Raw genomic sequence first — 16,425 nt, 5'->3', positions numbered from 1 at the left:
CAAAACAATAGAAAAGAACTTATATATGTAATCTTACTAGTAAAGACAAATGAGTACAAATCACTGTTAGTTTTTTTAATAATTTATTTTTATTTTATGTGCCTTGGTGTTTTGGCTGCATGTATATCTCTGTGCTGGATCCCCAGGAAGTAGATTTGCAGACAGTTGTGAGCTGCCATGTGGTTTCTGGCAATTGAACCAGGATACTCTAGAAGAGCAGCCAGTGCTCTTGACCGCTGAGCTACCTTTCTAGCCCTACTGTTAGTTTTTAAAACAAGATTTTTTTTTTTAAAGCAAGAACCTACCATGTCATCTTCTCCAAAGCAACTATTTAAACTTTCAGAAGGCTGATTTGTGCATTTACTTTGTACATTTATTATTTTTAATTATATGTCTTTGTGTGGATATGTGCACATATGCTCAGGTGCCCTCAGAGGCTGGAGGTGTCAGATTGCCCTGAAGCTGGTTATGAGCTGCTTGGTAAGGGTGCTAGACATTGAAGTCCAGTCCTCTGTTAGAGTAGTATATGCCCTTTAGCACTGAGCTACCCCTCTAGGTCCTGTTAATTTATATTCTGCCTCAGCCTCCTAAGTGCTGGCATTGTAGGCTTGTGCCACCACACTTGGCTAGCTGATTCTTTAGACATTTGTTTCCACATGCCTAAATAGTATGCTTGGTTTTCCAATTTTACCCATTATCCATTCTGTAATGGAAAATGATTATTTAACTTTCTTTCATGGAATTTAGAGCTTTCATATAATCCACTCAGAGGACTATAAATCAGAATAACTACACAGGCATTTTCATAGCTGTGTTTAATGTAGCACTATTCAACATAGTCAAGTTAGCTATACATAAAATAAGGTATGATTTAAAAACAAAACACCCTCTTCTATAGAGGCAAGTTATGGAATCAGTGTATATGTGGGCAAGAAATAGTACCAGTTCACATAGATGCAATTTTAAAGTTTTTAATAAATGAGTAACATCATCTTATTCACTCAGTGTTAAGACTAGTAATATTTTATGGAAATAATTCAGCCTTTTTTTGTTTTGTTTTTGTTTTTTTTTTCAGACGAGGTTTCTCTGTGTAGTCCTGGCTGTCCTGGATTCACTTTGTAGACTTGGCTGGCCTAGAATTCACAGATATCCACCTGCCTCTGCCTCCCTGAATGCTGGGATTTCAGGCATGTGCTACCACACCCAGGTGTGATTTAGCCTTTTTAGTAATGAAAATGTAGTAGGCCTACATTTTAGATCATGACTTTAGGTTTTTATTTTTATTTTCTAGACAGGGTCTTACCGTGTAAGTCTGGCTGGCTTGGTCTCCTATGTAGACTAAGCTGGCTTTGAACTCACAGAGATCTATCTGCCTCTGTCTACTTCATGCTATAACTCAATTTTTTTGTGTAATGCTGGAATATAAGTAGTAGATATGCCCTATTAAAGGAAATACACCTTTCTGTGATACTGAGTGCTCCTGAGAACGTTTTGAGGTGTGATGATTTAACACTTGTGGGGGGAGAGACAGGAGGGTCAGGGACTTGAGGTGAGTGTGGGCTATCTAGTGGGTTCTAGCCTAGGTTATGTAGAGAATTCTGTATACCATCTTGAACTATAGAGTGAGACCCTGTTGCAACAGAACAAAAGCAGCAGTAACAAATTATTGTTACTTAAAAAGTTGCTACAATATAGAAAGCAAAATCAAACATAGTTTGTAGGATTTTTTTTCTTCGTTATTTATCTGGTTTTGCTTATTAATCTAGTTAAAATGTTTTAATTTTTTAAAATCTGAGCCTATCTTTTTCTCTTTTAAAGTTGAAGTTTATTTTCAGATTAAAGAGACTGAAGAAGTTGGGCAGGCATGATGGCACACGCCTGTAATCCTAGCACTTGGAAAGGCAGAGGCAGGCAGATCTCTGTGAGTTCGAGACCAGCCTGGTCTATATAGGACAGTCCAGGACAGTAAAGGCTACACAGAGAAAACCCTGTCTTGAGAGAAACAGAAGGGAAACTAGCACCTTCCGTCCTATTACCCAGGTGATAAAATAGTCCCTTTTACTAGTCTAGTCCCTCTGAGTTCAGTGATTTTTTTTTAAACTTACAAAAATATATCTACATGCATACATGTGTGTGCATGTGTGTGTTTGGATGGTTATGAGTGTACCATGGAGTACATGTGGAGGGAGGCCAGAGGACAGCTTTTGGCAGTGAGCTCTTCCCTTCTGTTTTGCTGAGGTAGGGCTTCTCAGTAGTGCACACTGTGTGAGTACTCCAGAGGAGCTGGCCTGCAAGCTTCCTGCTAGCCCTCCTATCCTGGCCCATTTTGTTGTACACGTATTACGTCACAGATGTGCACTACTGTGTTGTGTTTTTTATGTGGGTCTAGAAATTGTGACTCAGGTCATGGCAAGCACTTTTAATAGTGAGACACCTCCTTTGCTGTCAGTGACTGTTTTCATAACATGTAGGAAGAAATGTGCGCCAAATTTTAGAGGAGAAAATATAGGGATCAAAGGAAAATATTAATGAAATTACTTTGTCACAGGTACACAGTGCGTGTCAACTGCTGTAACCACTAGTTTTCTGAGCACTAGCTTGTATCTATAACTGTTTTGTGAAAGAGTGAATGAAAGAGGAACATAAGTGCTTGTTTTTAAGAAACACCCAGTAGTGAAGAAGATTAATTATATATAAAACACCTGGTAAATCTGTACACTGTAGTATTGAATTTAAGCACATAGAAGAAATTAGAAAACAGCTAGGTTGGTGTGATTTAATGTGGTCAAGGGTAAGATTTCTGGAAAAAAATGAGCCTTGAGTTGGGCATGATAGATTTAGTCCCCCCCCCCCCCCGATTCTGTGTGTGTGTGTGTGTGTGTGTGTGTGTGTGTGTGTGTATGTGTTTATTTTGGGAGAGATTGAAAACTCTACGTAGAGAGGTGGGAATTAGCATAGATTACAGTTAATAAACTATAATAGATTTTTTTTGTGTATTAAAGGAGGAGTTCAAAAATAGAAAATGAAAACCCTTAACCTTGGGTAGGTACACTTGAGCCCTAATTGCAGTACAAAAAGAGCCATTCGCATTTGGAGATTGATGAGTGGTGTTTAAAGTAATGAAGAAAATTTGTGGGACCAACTGAAGTGGGAGTAAAATTAAAGAGAAAACAAGAAAAAGTGTGTGCCATATCTTCTTTCTTAAATCTTTCCAAGTTCATCTCTGTCAGTGGTGTCACATTTTATTTAAATGCTCAGTGAATACAGAATCTTTGCTGTGTATATGCTTTTCTTGTTCTCTCCCTCTGCTCCTTTGGCCCTGTTGTCCACACATACACACACACAGACACACACAGAGGAGGGGAGGGAGACAGAGAGAGAGAGAATGGGGCGGGGCTAAATCTAGTGTGTGAGGATCTAACCAGATTATTCCTGATGGGGAGTAGTGACACAGGATGAATCTGAGGGCCAACGTGAAGGGGAAACCAATAGTCTTGTTTGATTTATGGGATGAAGGGGGAAGTGAAAGTGAGAATGCAAGAGAATGTGATTCGAGTGTGCACAAGCATGGACAACAGGCCAAAGGGGCAGAGGGAGAGAATAAGAAAGCAGATGGCGAAGGTGTTATATTCATTGAGGAGTTAAATAAAATATGTGACACCACTGACAGAGATGAGCTTGGAAAGATTTGAGAAGGAAGATAAACCACAGATTGTGTTTCACTAAACTTAGGCTGAAAAAAATGGGCACGAATCCTTTGGCAATTGCTGAAGATGCATTGAGAATCTCTTACATGGTAGGTAGGTGATAGTACTTCAGAGTTTGAAGTAAATTTAGAAGTATCCCAGCACTGTTAGTCACATTACTTCTTATTAACAGATTTGTTAATATCAGCTAATTCCCAGTCTGTTGCTCTTTAAATAGTAAGGGATCATTAACTTAATAATCTCAGTGTCTAGGTAAGTACGGTAAGTCTTTTTAATGTCCAACTAATATTTCAAGTATTTCAGTACGTGTCCTAGGCACTGAGGACACATCATGGCCAGTGTAAATGAGCCCTTCTTGTCACAAAGCAGGAAAGGAAGACAGAGGGCTTGAAAAGTAACTCACATGATTGATACATATCTGGATACTGCGGAGTGTTGGAAAGAAGATAAAGTAGGACAGGGTGCTAGGGGTGAATAGATGTGGTACATACTGAAGAAGTGACATCTTCCCGAGACTAGAAAGGCATCAAGTTCTGTGTTAACACTGGAGGTAGAGCTCTTGAGATAGTTCATAGCCCTTAAAATTGAAGTAGACTGGGGATGTTTTTAAACTGAAAGAAAAATATTCTTTTGTAGTGTCTCTACTGTGTACCTGTCATTATGAAGACACTGGAGGATATAACCATGAGTGAAACAGCAATGTGAGCTCCCAGAACTAAGGGGCATTTTCTAGTCTTGGTGGTGCCACCAAGTAGACTGTTGACTGGCAGATCGGTGACGCATTGTATAATGCTGCACTTGCAATTTTGCTTATGTTACTTCTTCAGGGACTTTGTTGGATGTTCGTAAGACCGGTAACACACTCCTTAGGCTCTATACATGGAATTAATAGTTTTCACTCGCATTTTCAGAGGTGCTTTGTCTATGCCTCCATTTTAGGACTTTGCACATTGCTGGTTTCCGAATCTGTCTCTCCAGCCAGATTGTGAGCTCAAATTCAGAGAAACTTTGTTGTGTTGTATATATGCTAGACAGCTAATTAATGTTGCTTTAATCAACTATTGTTCAATTACATATTTTTTAAAAATTTATTGTACGTGTATATGTATAATATATATGTGTAAGTGTGTGTGCATGTGTGTGAGACATGCCACGGCATGTATGCGTGCATGTGTGCGCGCGCGTGTGTGCGTGTACTCGTTCCATACATATGGTGATTAGAGGGCAACTTCGTGGACTTCGTTCTCTCCTTCTACCTTTAAATTCTAGGGATCAAACTTAAGTCATTAGGATTGTATGCTAATCACCTTCAGCCACTGAGCTATCTTATTGGCCTCACTCTCTTAAAAACATTCAAAAAATTTTTATACAAGGTCTCACTATGTAGACCAGGCTGGTTTCTAACTCAGAGATAGACCTGCATACACCTTCTGAGTGCTGGTACTAAAGCCATGAACCACCATGCTAGATACCTTATGTACTGATTGAGGATCGCTCTCATTCAGGGTGGCATTCTAGACGCATTGCACTTTGTAGTATAGTATATATAGGAAATGGGTTTTGAAATCCTATTTGAAACTTTAGGTTAAACATGGTGGACTAACCACATCAAATTTTGTCTGCCACACTTCGTATAATGTTTAAAAGTATTTTAACTTAGAGACAAGAGAGAACAAGAGTGATTCAAAAGTATTTGCCAGAGGGCCTAGAGAGATAGCTCAGTGGTTAAGAGCACTGGCTGCTCTTCCCCAGGACCCTGATTTTATTCCTGGAACCGACATGGCAGTTCACAGGCATCTATAACTTCAGTACCAAGGGATCCAATGTCCTCTCTGGCCTCCACCAGCATGCATACATGTGGTACACAGATATACATGCCGGCATGTTACCAAGACACACAGAATAAAAATAAAGTTAAAAACCAAAACAGAGCAAAACAAACTCCGTGCATGTTTTTATATATTAATAAAAATATTTGCTAGAAATTAAGTAGGAAAGTGGTATGATTAGCTTAAAAGTTTGGAAACACACTCAACTCTTAGAAACAGTGTTCTGAAAGGCATGGATAAGGTTTGTTCATAACGAAGCAAATTTGTTGAAGATATTTGTATGTTATGTATATATTTGTATGTCTTCCCAGGTCTTCTGCCCCAAGGATATGGGAGTTGGTGCTCTGAAAAAAAAAAAAAAACTGAAGCATGGCAGTAGTTAGAGGTATACCGTATATGACAGATGATATGGCATGGGGCTGGAAATGAGAACTAAGTAAAAAATCTCATGAACTGTTTCATCCCAGCTTTCATGTATCTGTCTGAATGTACACTGTCCTTTACTCTCTCCTTCACTTCAAAAGAATGGAGAACTCTCTAGAGAAGATGAAAGGCCTGAGAGAAAACATGTCTGTGTATTAACATGGGAGGGAGAAATCCTAATGCATTGTTTTTGTTACCTGATCAGCCAGTAGTGAAGTCTGTCAGTTAGCTTTTTCTCAGTGTTTCATTGATATTCTTACTGTGTGCTCTCATTAAAAAAGAAAAAAGACAAGTCAAAGACTTCTATGAAAAAAATTTCAAGTCTCTAAAGAAAGAATTAGAAGAAGATATGAGAAGATGGAAAGATCTCCCACGCTCATGGCTTGGCAGGATTAACATAGTAAAACTGGCCATCTTACCAAAAGCAATCTACAGATTCAATGCAATTCCCATCAAATTACCAACACAATTCTTTACAGACCTGGAAAGAAAAATTCTCAACTTCATATGGAATAACAAGAAACCCAGAATTGCTAAAACAATCCTCTACAATAAAAGATCTTCTGGAGGTATCTCCCTCCCTGATCTTAAGTTGTACTACAGAGCAGTAGTAATAAAACTGCATGGTACTGGCATAGAAACAGAATGGTGGATCAATGGAATCGAATAGAAGACACTGAAATAAATCCATATACTTATGGACACCTGATCTTTGACAAAGATGCCAAAACCGTACAATGTAAAATAGATAGCATCTTCAACAAATGGTGCTGGTCTAACTGGATGTCTACGTGTAGAAAAATACAAATAGATCCATACTTATCACCCTGCACAAGACTAAAGTCCAAATGGATCAAAGACCTCAACATAAAACCAGACACATTAAATCGGTTAGAAGAAAAAGTGGGGAATACCCTAGAACTCATTGGCACAGGAGAAAACTTCCTGAAGAGAACACCAACAGCACAGGCTCCAAGATCAACAATCAATAAATGGGACCTCGTGAAACTGAAAAGCTTCTGTAAAGCAAAGGACATCGTCATCAAAACAAAACGACTGCCTACAGATTGGGAAAGAATCTTTACCAACCCTTTATCTGACAGAAGGCTAATATCCAGTATATACAAAGAACTAAAGAAGCTGAAAAGCAGCAAACCAAGTAATCCAATTAAAAAATTAGGAACAGAGCTAAACAGAGAACTCTCTGTAGAGGAATATTGAATGGCAGAGAAACACTTAAAGAAATGCTCAACCTCATTAGCCATTAGGGAAATGCAAATCCAAACAACCCTGAGATTTCACCTTACCCCCATCAGAATGGCCAAGATCAAAAACTCAAGTGACAACACATGCTGGAGAGGTTGTGGAGAAAGGAAAACCCTTCTCCACTGCTGGTGGGAATGTAAACTTGTACAACCACTCTGGAAATCAATCTGGTGCTTTCTCAGACAACTAGGAATAGCGCTTCCTCAAGATCCAGCCATACCACTCCTAGGTATAAATCCAAAAGAGGCTCAAGTACACAGTAAGGACATTTGCTCAACTACGTTCGTAGCAGCTTTATTTGTAATAGCCAGAAGCTGGAAACAGCCCAGATGCCCCTCAACTGAAGAATGGATGCAGAAATTGTGGTACATCTAGACAATGGAGTATTACTCAGCAATGAAAAATGAGGAATTCATAAAATTTGCAGGTAAATGGTGGGACCTGGAAAGGATCATCCTGAGTGAGTTGTCCCAGAAGCAGAAAGACACACACGGTATATACTCACTCATATAGACATATAACATAGGATAAAACTACTAAAATCTGTATTTCTAAAGAAAGTAATCAAGAGAGAGGACCCTGACTAAAACATTCAATCCCCATCCTGAAAGGCAAAGAGGATGGACATCAGAAGAAGAAAACAGGAAACAACCTAGGAACCTGCCACAGAGGGCTTTTGAAAGGCTCTGCCCTGCAGACTATCAAAGCAGACGCTGAGACTTATGGCCAACTGTTGGGCAGAGTGCATAAAATCTTATGAAAGAAGTGGGAAATAGTAAGATCTGGAGAGGACAGGAACTCCACAAGGAGAGCAACAGAACCAGAAAATTTGAACACAGGGAACTTCCCAGAGACTCATACTCCAACCAAGGACTATTTGTGGAGATAACCTAGAACCCCTGCACAGATGTAGCCCATGGCAGTTTAGTGTCCAAGTGGGTTACACAGTAATGGGAAGAGGGACTGCCTCTGACATAATCTGATTGGCCTGCTCTTTGATCACCTCCCCCTGAGGGGGGAGCAGCCTTACCAGGCCACAGAAGATGACAATACAGCCACTCCTGATGTGATCTGATAGACTAAGATCAGAAGGAAGGAGAGGAGAACCTCCCTTATCCGTGGACTCGTGGAGGGGCATGTATGAAGAAGGGGGAGGGAGGGTGGGATTGGGAGGGGAGGAGAGTGAGGCTTATGGGGGGATACAAAGTGAATAAAGTGTAATTAATAAAATAAAAAAGAAAAAGCTTAATTGAGATAGATTTTTCATGCTGTATAGTCCATTCAAAGTGTGCAATTCAGTTATTTTTAGAGTATTTGTAATTGTGCAGCTGTCACCACAATGAGTTGTAGAACATTTCCTTCAAAGAAATTCCATACCCATTGGTAGACAGTTCCTAGTCCCCTATGATCCCCCTCCTATCTTGCCCTAAGCAACAACTGATCTATGTTCTGAGTCTGTGAGCTTGCCTATTGTGGACATCCATGTAAACAGAACAAAGTACATATTTATGGAGTATGTTCCTAGAGTGTGTGCACTGAGTGAAGTTAACTGAAACTTTATTCTTTCTTTTGTATTATTATATTGTAATTTATATTTCTTTTATTTCTCTTCTGAGTTTTACAAGCTTCTGACGCACATTTCATTTCTGCTTATTTCGCCTTCACGTAGCACTGTTTCCATTTTGTAAACCAGAGATGAGCTTACTGACATACTTGCCATCATTTTTGTTTATCACTTTTACATAATGTTTTAAGTTCTCATCTTCTATTGGTTTCATTCTTTTGAAATTCTTTTTTGAAGTTTTATCAAATTTTCTGTTTTCTTTTCTCTAAAAAAAAAAAAAGGTGTGTTTTTCCTTATGAAAATGTTTTATTTAGATATGGTGATGGCCGGTGGCTTTAATCCCAGCACTTGGAAGGCAGAGGCAAGTATATCACTAGGAATCCAGGTCAGCCAGGGCCACATAGTGAGACCTTGCTTAAAATGTGCTTATAATTTTTCTTTTTTTTTCATTCATTTAAAAATACTCTATTTTGTGTGAATGAGTGTTTTGACTTCATGCATCTCTGTGCATAGTGAGTATGCCTGGTGCTCACAGAAGTGAGAAGAGAGTTGGCTCCCTGGAACTGGAGTTACAGATGGTTGTGACCTACCATTCAGGTGTCGGGAACTGAACCTGGGTCCTCTGTAGGAGCAGCGGGTGCTCTTAACCTCTGAATTATCTTTAGCCTGTCTTTTGTTTTATTCTTTTTTTTTCTTTATTCTTCTCTCATACAGTACATCTCAACCACAGCCTCCCCTTTCTTCCCTTCTCCCAATTCTGCCTCGCCTCTCTGCCAGATGAACTGCTCCTTTGTTTCCCTTCAGAAAATGGCAGGCCTCCCAGGGATATCAACCAAACATGCTATAACAAGTTGCATAAGACTAGGCATAGCCCCTCATACCAAGGCTGAAAGAGGTAGCTCACTGCGAGGAAAAGGGTTCTACAAGCAGCCAAACGAATCGGAGATACCCCTACCCCACTGTTAGGAGTCCAACAAAGACCTCTAAAGCCAATCAACTAGCTTAGCCTAGTGCAGACCCACGCAGGCTCTATGATTGCCACTTCAGTCGCTGTGAGCCCCCATGGACCCGTTTAGTTGATTCTGTGGGCTGTGCTCTGGTGTCTTTAACCCCTCTCACTCCTACAATCCTTCGACTTCAGGGGGGTTCTCAGAGCTCTGCCTAATGTTTGGCTATGGGTTTCTGTGTCTGCTCCCATCAGTTGCTGGATGAAGCATCTTTGATTATGACTGGGCAAGGCACTGATCTCTGAATATAGCAGAATATTACCAGGAATCATTTTGCTGACTTTTTTTTTTTTTTTAAATCAGCCATTTTTGGTTCTACCTTAGGTCTCTGAGCCATTCAGCTTCTAGATCCTGGCCATCCGGGCCTTGTTGGGCATGGGCATCCTCTCATGTCTTGGGCTTCGAGTTATACCAGTCATTGGTTGGACACTCCCATAAACCCTGAGCCCCATTGCCCCAGGGCATCTTGCAGGCAAAACAGGTTATGGGTTGAAGGTTTTGTGGTCGAGTTGGTCTTAGTCTTACCACTAGCAGTCTTGTCTGGTTACATAATATGGCTGGTTCAGGCTCTACATCCTCCACTACTAGGAGTCTTTGCTAGGGTCACCCAAGGTTCCAGGAACCTATGCACTAGGTTTCCACATTGCCTCCTAAATGTCCACCTATTTCAGGCTCCCCCATTCTCTCCTCTGCCCCTCCACCTGCCACCTGATCCTTCCCCAGTCCACCTACAAAATCTATTATATTTCCCCTTCCCAGGGAGATCCATTCATCTCCCCTAGACGTCTTCTCTTTATCTAACTTCTCTGGGTCTGTGTATTGTAGTGTTATGATCCTATACTGAACAGCTAATATCCACGTATAAGAGAGTACATATCTCATACTTTTTGAAGAAGATTTGTAACTCCATGGAATTCACACTTTAAAAACATACAGCACAGTAGTTTTGTAGTAAAGTCTGAAAGTTGTGCAACCACCATCACCACTGTCAAACTCCAGAGCATTCTGTCATCTCAAAAAGAAACCGTGTTCCTATTACTCATTCCCTGTCTCCTCTCATGCCATGGATTTGCCAATTCCAGATGCTTCATGTAAACAGAATCAAAGGATACATGGCCTTTTGTGTTTGGTTTCTTCTACTGGGCAGAATGCTGTTTAGGCTCATCCATCCTATAGCAAGTACCAGTATTTTCTTCTTTCTGATGGCAGTACTGGTCCACTAGATAGATATGATGCACTCTGTTGTTTTGTTTACCCATTCATCAATTGATGGACATTTGATCTTTAAATTTTCTTATTGTGACTTATTGTGACTAATGCTGTGCTGAACACTCATGTACATTTTTTTATATATACTTTCATTTTTACTGGGCATATACCTAGGGGTTGAATGCTGGGTCATGTGATAACTCCGTGTTTAGCCCTTTGGGGAATTGCCAAACTGTTTTTCAAAGTGGCTCAATGACTTTATATTTCCACAAGCAATGTAAGTAATTCTAAGTTCTCCTAGTCGTGCCAGTACTTGTTAATGTCTGTCTGTCTGTCTGTCTGTCTGTCTATCTATCTATCTATCTATTTATCTTTGTGTGTGTGTGTGTGTGTCTTCTTGCACGTGCATTGGGTGGGGGTATTTTTGGGTTGAACCCAGGGCCTCACATAAGCTAGGCAAGCACTCTGACACTGAGCTCTATATCTAAGTCTTTTATTATGCTATCTTAATACATTTGAAAAAGTGTCTCCGTGGTTTTGATTTTTATCGCCGTAAAGAGTAATGATAGTAAATGAATTTCATGTTGTTACTGGCCACACTACACACACACAAAGACAGACATTAACAAGTCTGTCTTGTTAAATGTTAACAAGTGTGTCTCCTTGGCAGGCCTAGGAGAAGGAGGACATTTTGGAGGAAAAATTTATTCTAATCCCTTGGCTGTTTTACCTTTTTATTGTTTAATCACAAGAAGGTGTTTTATATTTAAAATAATAGTTTTTTGTCAGATATATACTTTGCAAGTATTTTTCTCACTTTGTAGATTGTCTTTATTTTATTGGTAATGTTCTTTAAAGTACAGACATTTTAATTTTGATGAACCCGGCCTGCAAAGGCAGATATCCGTGTGTTATTCTTGTTCATTTTCTTGGAACTTCCTAGCCTTTTGCAGTTCGGTGTTTTGTTAATTCCTTCTATCATTGCTGTGAGCAAATGTCTGACAAGACGCCCTCATCCTGCAGCTAGGCTCTACCTCCCAGCAGTACCGCCGCAGGGAACTAAGCTTCCCGACAAAAGAGCCTCTAGACAGCATTTCAGATTCAAATCATAAACATACGAGGTCATGGTGAATCTTTCATAGATAATTTTTTGCTTATCCATAGCTAGTTGAGAATTTTATCATGAGAAGGTATTGAACTTTGTCAAACACATTTCTTGCATTTTTAAAAATGATCTTATTGTTTTTTCATTTATCCCATCAATATGGTTTATTACATTGAATGTTTTCTTTTTGAACATATCAAACCAATCTTGTATTCTTAGGATAAAGCCCACTTCATCTGGATGTGTAATTCCTTTTGTGTTTAGTGAGCATTTACATGTTCTTATTGTAAGGACTGTTGATTTATGGTTTTATTCCTTGTGAAATATTTGTCTTGTTTCAGCATGAGGATAACATTGACTTTGTAACATGAATTAGTAGTGTTTTCTTCTGTATTGCTCTCTGAAAAGTTTTGTGAAGGATTGGTGCTATTTATTCTTTAAATTTTTGGTAAAATTTACCAGTTAACAGTCTGATCCTGCACACTTTCTCTTGTGAGAAAATTTCTGTTCACTAATTCAGTCTCCTTACTTATGAAAGGTTTGTCTAGATTTTGTCTTGAGTCAGTTGGGAAGTTTATCTCCTTTGAGGAATTGTCCCTATCTATAATACCTTATTTGTTGCTAACATTCTTTTTGGTAGTAATGTGATAGATAAAATAATACAGTTCTCCCCATGGAAATTTAACTCAGAGCAGAGAAGTGTGTTGCAGGATATTTGATCACATTGTGATTCTGGAGATTGTGAACTATAAACACCTGTTTCTTGTTTGGTGTGGTTCAGCCCTAACACACACCTTTAATCCAAGAACTTTCTGTTTATTGTAAATAGGTGATTGTGGTGTGGCACAGCCCTAACACACACACACACACACACACACACACACACACACACACACACACACACACCCCTTTAATCCAAGAACTTTCTGTACACAGGATTTAATAGAGTTAACCCTACATCAAGAGGTGGAGCAAGAAAGCAGCTGACAGGTATTAACAGAAAGGAGGGACTTTGAGAGAAGAGTATTCAAGACACTGTGGAGAAGGTGCCTTCAGCTCCTTGGCCTTTAGCTTTGAGCTCTTCAGCTCTTTAGTGATTTAGCTCTCTGGCTCTTGGGCTTTTAGCTGTTGGAGTTTCCCTTCTGGGCTGGATGAGCTAGCAGGCTTTTCCTCCTGGGCTGTCATCTGAACTAGCAAGCTTTTAGCTTTGGGCTTTTGGATTTTTCCTTTGGGGCTGGAGCTGAGTAGGAAGGTGAGCAGGTGCTTTCTCTGCCTCTCTGAGCTAGCAGGTTTTCACCCCAGCATCTGACTCCTGAGTCTTCATCAGTAAAAATTAAATGATTGGGATTTTCTTTCATTATAACAACAGCAGTATTCAATAAAGTTGTGGTACTATTAATGTTAATGATAAGCCTTTATTATAAACACCAATTTTAAAGCTCATTTTTCCATTAACTAGCTAGGATGTTGAGAGGCTGGTTTTAATTGACAGTTGTTGGACCGTTTTTTTTGGTATGGTGCCTCTCTGCCTCAATTAGAGGATATTCAACAAAGCAGATCCTTTTTAGCACCTGTCAGACCTGTCAGCACCTTAGAACAGTATAGATGTGTTCAGTAAACTACCCTGTCTATGCTCCAGAAGGCACTGCAACTGTTCAAACAGCTTGTGTCAGGCCTTTTGCCATTGCCAACCTCAGTGTACTCTTAGCAACCTTTTTCATCCAGGCTGGTATAGGAATGCTTTACATTCTGACTCAGCAAAGAGCTATAATGGGGGCAAACACAATCCTCTGTTAGCACGAAGGACTGTGGAGTGACTGGTGTAAAACTTCCTTACCACATATCCTTTTCCTGGCAGAGTCTTTGGCTTCCTTTCCAAGCCATCCTGGTACTCTTGTTAGGCTGCCTCCTGTGCATGTATATTAGCTCCATTACAAAGATTTTCTTTAGTGGTCTTGTCTCCTTTGCATCTTTGTTATTAGTAGAGCAGGCTGAGTTGGTAACATGGAGACCGTGGTAGCAGGTAGGTAGCTACGGCAAAGGCAGCATGGGTCATGGTAGTTGTGGCTGTAGGGTAGTGGTGGCAGCAGGAGTGGTGGTGACAGGAGGGTAGTGGTGGCAGCAGTAGCAGTAGTGGCTAGAACATGGCTGGAGAGCTCCATAGAGCAGCAGGGAAGAAACAGTGAGGAGCAGAGGTACCAGGGGGTAGGAGATTGCAGATTCCAGTTGCTAGAAGGATTCCAGAGATGCATCAAGCTTTAAGGAACAAATCAAACCTGAAACCCAAGCCTGAGCGCTATAGCAGTAGCTGCTGTCAAAGGCCAATAGTTCTGGCTCTGTAGGCAGGAGAGCTATAACGATACCATTATAGTAGCTGAGAGCTCCGACACCCTGGCTTTCCCAGGGGTTGTAACACTGCAGTCACTATCTGCTGTTTCTAGCATTTGCTTCATTTATTTCTGCTTTATCTTTGTAATTTTATCTTTGATTTCCCATAACATTGAGTGACACATGATTGTCATTGTATGGTAGTTTCTATACAGATCTTTTGTTTCTTTGTGTGTGTGTGTGTGTGGGGGGGTTATGTTATTGTGTGGGTCTGTGCATGTGGAGGCCTGAGGTTAGTGCTGGATGGATTCCTCAGTTGCTTTCTACCTTACTTTTTGAGAAAGGGCAGGGCCTCTTACTGAACCTGGAGCCCACTGATTTGGCTAGGTTGGTTGTTCAGGGATCTTCCTGTCCCCATCTTCCCAGTGCTGGGATTATAGACATGTGCCACTGTGTCCAGAATTTATGTGGGTGCTGGAGAATCCAGACTCAGGCCTGTGTGCTTGCACAGAGAACACTTTGCTGACAGAGCTACGTCTCCAGCTTCCTGCTTTATTACAGTCTGTTTTCTTTATTATTGGAGTCTCCATTGTTATGACAGAATTCTCTGTTGTCACTTTAAATTTCACTAGTTTTTGTTTCATTTAATTTGGTGCTCTATTGTTTAGGTGCATGTATGTTTAAAATTGTTGTATCCTCTTTGTAGATTATTTTTTTGATGTAAGATGCCCATCTCTGTTTGGAGTAGCATGGTGTAATGGCTATTCTTAGTTGTCAACTTGACACACTTGGGAAGAGGGAGCCTCAGATGAGGAAATGCATCTATTGGGCAGGCCTGTAGACACATCTGGGGGGAATTCTCTTGGTTGCTGATTGGGTCAGGGAGGGCTTGGCTTACTGTGTGCCAGCCCTGGGCAGGTTGCATAGGGAAGGTACATGAGCAAGCCAGAGAACATAAGGCAGTTGGACCATTACCTCATGGTCTCTGCTTCAGTTCCTGCCTCCAGGCTCCTGCCTTGAGTTCCTGCCTGGGATTTTCTCAGGGATAGAGTGTATCCTATAAACAGAGACAAACGCTTTCTCCCTAAGTTGCTTTTGGTCTCGGTATTCATCATAGCAACAGAAAGCTAACTAGAACACAGGATCACTGTGAGTGAGGCTTCTAGGAAAGTCTTATCAATCTTTTTTTCTCTGATTGGTTTTAGGATTAGTTTTTCAAATTATTTTGGGTCACTTCACTGTGATAACTGTGAATGTAGGTTTCTTCTTACTTACGGTGGAATTCACTCAATTCTTGATTTGTAGCTCCATTGGGTCCAGGAATTTCTCAGCTATTATCTCTTAAAATGCTGCCTTGTTCTCTTTCTTTCTCCTTACTCTGTAGCCACTCTCTGCTTTGCCTCCATTGCCCCTTACCTGCCCTGCTGTGCTGTACATCTGTTATTTCCTTGGTGCACTCTTGGTACTTTACATGGTCTGTTTTCTAGTCTACTAAGTCTGTTTCCCAGCTGTACCCAGTCTTCTCGAAAACATATCATTAACTGTTTTTTTCCCATTATATATTTTAGAGACTGTCTGAGATTACAATGAATTTTAAAAATCTGCCAGTACACATGCTTATAATCCTGGCATTTGAGAGGCTCTGTTAGGGGTTTTGGAAGCTGAGGCCAGCCTAGATACCGTGGCAGACCCTGTTTTAGTAACAACAGCAACATGCTGTCTTGTTGATAACTTCAAGATTGCCTTTGTTTCTTTAAACATAGTAAGCATAGTACCCTACATGTGATAATGCCAAATCTGTACTACAAATCTGCTCTTCTTGTTGCTTCTTTCTGCTGGTTCTTATAATGCAATATGTCTTTCTGTTCCTGGTTAACTTCATGTGCTGTTTGAAAAGACTATGTGTGAAGATTCCTTGAGTATTTCAGGATAAATGAAGAAACTTTTATGTGCTTCTTCAAGGTTCTTCAGGACATTACCAATGTGG

The sequence above is a fragment of the Psammomys obesus genome, unplaced genomic scaffold, assembly GCF_907164565.1.
Source record: "Psammomys obesus unplaced genomic scaffold, mPsaObe1.curated_primary_1811, whole genome shotgun sequence".
Taxonomy (NCBI): Eukaryota; Metazoa; Chordata; class Mammalia; order Rodentia; family Muridae; genus Psammomys; species Psammomys obesus.
This window is presented reverse-complemented; position numbering follows the sequence as displayed.